The sequence below is a fragment of the Etheostoma spectabile genome, chromosome 9 (assembly GCF_008692095.1).
Source record: "Etheostoma spectabile isolate EspeVRDwgs_2016 chromosome 9, UIUC_Espe_1.0, whole genome shotgun sequence".
Classification (NCBI taxonomy): domain Eukaryota; kingdom Metazoa; phylum Chordata; class Actinopteri; order Perciformes; family Percidae; genus Etheostoma; species Etheostoma spectabile.
The window spans coordinates 18,270,824-18,276,246 of NC_045741.1; the positions used below are offsets into that span (position 1 = coordinate 18,270,824).

Below are 5,423 nucleotides of genomic sequence, written 5' to 3' on the forward strand. Positions count from 1 at the left end.
CAGTTGCCAGAATCTGAAATTGTAGCAAGGAGAAATATCAAACCTGGTTACAATACTCATTTTAAATACTAGTTTTCCTGATCTTCCTAAATTCAAAATACAGTGCCGTGCGAAAGTATTCGGCCCCCTTGAACTTTTCAACCTTTTGACACATTTCAGGCTTCAAACATAAAGATATTAACACCACAAAAAAAATTCTTGCAAGAGCATCCACCAAACAAGTGGGACACAATTGTGAATTGGCAACGAAAATACTATTGGATTATTTAAACTTTTTAGCACAAGTATAAAAACATGAGAAAGTGCCAAGAATGCCAAATGATTCTGCCTTGCGTTCAATACTTTGTATGAGCACACTTTTATTGCGCGATTACAGCCTGCCAAGTCGCTTCGGGTATTTCTCATCAGTTTGCCAATCGAGAAAAGACTGAAATTATTGCCCATTCTTCCTTGCCAAAACAGCTCTGAGCGCAGATGAGCTGTTGGAGCGAGGAGGTTTGTGAAACAGCAGTTTTCTGAGTTCTTTCCACACGAGTTATCGAATTGGATTCAGGTCTGGCGCTGTGACTTGCGCCCTTCTAACACCTGGAAATTTATGTTTGTGAAACCATTCCTTTGTAGTTTTGCTGTATGTTTGGGATATTTGTCTTGTGGAAGAATATCTCATCCTAGTAGTCCTGCAGCCCAAGGTTTCAGATTAGCGACTCCATATTTGTTTCAGGTTGAGGTCAGGGGGTTCTATATTTGGGGCATGCACATCTCACCCTCAATTTTAACTATCTCCTGTCCCTCCTGAAGAAAAGCAGGCCCAAACCATGATGCCTGCACCACTATGTACTGACATGGGGAATGGTGTGTTGAGGGTGATGAGCGTGTATGCTGGCTTATTCCGCCAAAAATACGTTTTGCATTGTGGCCAAAAAGTTTGATTCTGTAGTTTCATCACTGACCAGGACCACTTCTTCCACAGTTTGGTGTGTCTCCATGGTGGCTTGTGGCAAACCTTTAGACAAGACTTTTTATGGTATATTTTGAAAAAATGGCCTTTCCTTCTTGCCACTCTTCCATGAAGGCCAGATTTATTGTGCCCAGTGTGAGCGAACTGATTGTTGCCTCCTATGGACAGACTCCCACCTCAGCTGTAGTTCTCTGCAGTTCCATCCAAGAGATTGATCACAAGGGCCTCTTGGCAGACATCTCTGATCAGTCTATCTTGTTGAAGCCTGAAAGATTACAGGGACACGGCCAGGATCTGGTAGATTTGCTTAGTGCGTCTGATACTCCTTCCATATCAATGATAGCTTGCACAGTGCTTGTTGGGAGTTTAAGCTTGGGAATCTTTTGTATATCCAATCAGATTTAAACTTTTCATCCGAACAGTATTACGGACCTGCTAGTGTGTTCCTTGGTCTCATGATAGCCCTCTCTCGCGCTTTCAACAGAACCCGGAGGCTATCACAGGAGCAGGTGCATTCATACAGAGATTGATCACACACAGGTGGGTTCTATTTATCACCATCAGTCATTTAGGACAACATGCGCTAATTCAGAGATCCTCCCGCTGAACGTTTTTTAGAGAGGGGAGTTTGCTGACCCACGGAAAGTAAAAGGGCCTGAATAATTTTTGCACGCAGCGACTTTTCGTTTTTTATTGCTAGAAAATTTGAAATATCCAATAGATTTGGCTTCCCACTTCACATTGTGTCCATTGATGGTGATTCTTCCAAAAAATAAAAATGTATTATCTTGATGTTGAGCCTGAAATGTGTCAAAGATTGAAAAGTTCAAGAGGTTCCCGTGCAACAGGGCCCGAAACTTCGCCAATGCACTGCCTTATATTAGTTTTACCAAAGAGCGACAAAGGCTGCCAAGAAATTTTAAGTGAATCTCCAAGCCCGTTTCGCACAAATCTGTCACAATGTCTTTTTTTGACACGTGCACTAGGTAGTCACCAAAGTCACGAACTTGTCTTAAATTTGGAATATTTAAAGCCATGTTCTCAAGCGAAATGCTAGATCCCCAGAAATTTCCCAACGCCCGGGACAATCTTCTCTGTAAAAGTCACAACATTGTCACAGAAATCGACCTTTCATACGACGTGACTATTTACAGAGTAAGGGCCTGGTGAAGGGGCGTACTTACCACTAAATGTTATTTATTTTCATTTTTTTTTTACCATTTAAATCACAGATTATTACAAAAAACAATGATGCCCTGATGTAGTAAAAACCCACAAAATGGCAATCTCAGAGCATCAAAACATCTTTTTGTTTTTTTCTTTCTTTGCTTCTGATATGTCACTAGTACTGAATGAAGAGAACGGAACGGAAAGAGGGGCCGGTCGCGGACGGACTACCACAGGCGTCGTTTCATTGTGTCTTCTTTGTCTTGAAATTTTTTCTGTGAGCATCACTAGGGCCCCACCTCTCGTCTTCTTGTTCCTCCAGTTTTGGCGCCATCCTTCTCTCCGCTCTGCCAGCCGTGGTGACAGTGCCACCACCAACAGGTCACATTTATCCTTGTAAAATTTACTGAGCTGTTAGCCACATTGTGTTCGCGACATTCAAAGTTCCAGAATTTGCTTGGTTCCTCATTCTTCCTCTAGAACACCACCGTACACAAGGTTGACATTGTGGCAATCAAGAAACCATGACAAAAGCATGACATTCCCCTCAGCCGAAGCGATAGTGCTAATTCCAGAAGATTGTGAGCAGACATACTAGCGAAAGCATACTTTTTTGTAGTGGGCAAATTGACACAAATAGCTGCACACTGTTGTGTTTCCCTAGCGTCTCACGAAATAAAAGTTCGTTGACACATACTGATCCTCTGAAGATGATTCCATAAAGCCTGTCATCTGTTGCAAACATCATGACATTAGACAAGTGGATCTTTGCCAAGCAACTGAAGAATCCCCCAAAGCTTACAAGAAGTCATGCTACAGTCTACCATATCTAGAGGCAATATATATCTCTGGAGGGAGCCAACTGTCATTTAATTAGTCGATGAATAAAGTTTGACTTCAGCACCCAGAGTAGCTAAATCTAATCCGAGCAGACAGCTGACATTTGTGTTTGTATTCTTGAGGTACATTGTCATGCAAAAGATTAACGACTGAAATGACGGATGTAAAGCCCCGCTGAGCTCATCTTCGTGTTGTTTATGCTGCTTCAAGGTTTAAGGTGCGGCGAGACATTTACACTATCAAAAAGAGACAAAGAGATGATCTGTTAAAAAGCTAAAAAAGGCCAACATTCATCAAAATTTATAATTGTTGATTAAGTGGCTTTACTGATTTATTTCGGGGATTTTTATGCCCTTTAGTTTGCATACAAAGCGTGAAGTATACTGAAGGTGCAAGTACTAATATGAATTGACCGTTGTCGTAAGTAATGATTAGGAACAATGCTGTGTTGCAGGTTGTGGCTAAACTATGAACTGGCTGCCTGTTTATTAACAATTAATAACGCAATTAGTTTAAAACTTTATAACCCTTATTTATATTCAGATGTATTAGAGCAATTTAGGGACTGAAGCCCTAGAATAGGTGCGTTTTCTTCTACCAAACTATGAAGACCACCGTTGTATTCCTCTTTACTTTTTTCTCATTATCTCTGCGCGCGTCACGGTGTTTCATGATCTTTTCATACTCTATGTGAGAAGGTAAGAGGATTGTTTATGGTGGCCATTTTATACACCATGATGCCACCCACCCCCGCAATGCAATAATGACCTATTGTTTTTTTCAATACAACTATTGTTGTCATGAAAAAAACAGGAAATTAATTCACTCAAAAAGCAATTGCCAATTCTTGACTTCAGCGCCATCCTCAAATATGTACGAAGACAAAGAGAGACTCTGACAAGGCTGCTGTCCATACCAATAAAAGAGCTGGGAATAAATCCTTCCTTGTGCCATTTAAATGAGCTATCCCACAATTTTGTTTTCTACGTTCTCTTTAAACACAGGTTTTGTAGCATCCATGAACGGACCCAACAGTCCCCCAACTACGGGATTCCTTGTATGAAGCACTGAGAATAAGTTATTTCCCTAAAAAACAAGTGCGACCTGTAAAAAACTTTTCAAGTCCAGTTAACGTAACCATTGGCTTTCCATGCTTGGTGGGGAATGTTAGGAGATGGTTGAGTCTACAAAAACACATATTCATGCATGCACATCGAGCATGCATAAATTTTCAATTAAGTTTCAAAAGTAAGTTATTCAAATCCATAATTAATCTGTGTTACGGCGTTTAAAACATGTCTCACCCCCCAATACAGGATGAAAAATCCCAAACCCTAACAAATCTTATAGGCCAAGTTCTGGTAAGATCCTCAGAGCACTGACACCAAGAATCAATACATTTGGAAGTGTTTAAGTAATTATATCCATGATGTGCCAATTTTGATTACTAGACTTTCATAACACCCAAGCTTTTTAGGAGGTGAATCTTTTTGAATTTCCACGGGGAGCACCAAAGTCCAGATACTCTGTTGTAGATTTTTAATATGTAAAATGAAACAGCATGTCTACATGTTTACTATTTTCTAAGTTGCTTGTCCGCCGACCATTTGTAATTGCATTTCCTTTAATAACCAATCACCAATCGCTCTTCCTTTTTTTCCCAGTTAGGTTGACGTGCCTAAGCACCAGACGTGAAGTAGTCATGCTAGAGAATAAACCTACAGATTGGACAGCTCGAGTTTAAAATTCCACAAAAGACAGAGAGATAGCGAAACATGGAAGGGAGGCGAACTACATGCATCTGCGTGGAATTTCCTGCGGCCCGCGCACCAAATAGACCTTGTTCACGGCAGGGGGGGGGGGGGCATTCTGACTGGCTAATGTAGGAAAAGCCACAGCTGAAACTGCCGTACTTAACGATGGCTCAATTCCATCAAGCTGTCCCAGTGAGCGATTTCAGTGAGTCAGCATGCACAGATAGCAGGACCTCTCCTAGTAGGATGCAGCCATCCTTAATGGTTTTGAATGCACTGGGCTTTTCCGACTATGGACAGGGTCGATATGTCTGCCGTGGAAAAAGACCTCATCTCAGAAGCGAGAATGTAAGGATTTGACTCTAAAAGTTTCTAAACTGGAATAAATCAAAGTTCATGAATTTGTCTTGTATTTTCTTTTACTAAATGCTAGGGGTCATAGGTTGGTGAGGGTTTTGACAGGCTATTTTTCCTTATTGATGATGACATAAGCTGAAATCGGTTGCCATAAATGGATTGCTGATCCTTCATGTTTACTGTAGGAGTGGAACATAGAGGCGACCTGAGTGGGATGAGGAGGCAATGGGAGAATACGAGGTCTCTGTCCTCGAGACCCACTTGGGTCCAGACACAACATGAGAGAGACAGTAAGTAATAGTCTGTACATTTTTTTCAAAAATTGTCCAAATCAGAAAAATAGAAGA

General features: G+C 41.1%; 1 long non-coding RNA gene across 1 annotated transcript in view; it reads right to left on the reverse strand.

The window, feature by feature from the left end:
- The window catches only part of LOC116695334 (uncharacterized), a 20,760-nt gene extending 15,773 nt beyond the window's left edge, over positions 1 to 4,987 (reverse strand). The window contains exon 1 of the long non-coding RNA XR_004333429.1: positions 4,941 to 4,987. This is a non-coding gene — a long non-coding RNA (uncharacterized LOC116695334). The remainder of the gene's footprint in view (positions 1 to 4,940) is intronic.
- Between the last annotated feature and the right edge of the window lie 436 nt (positions 4,988 to 5,423).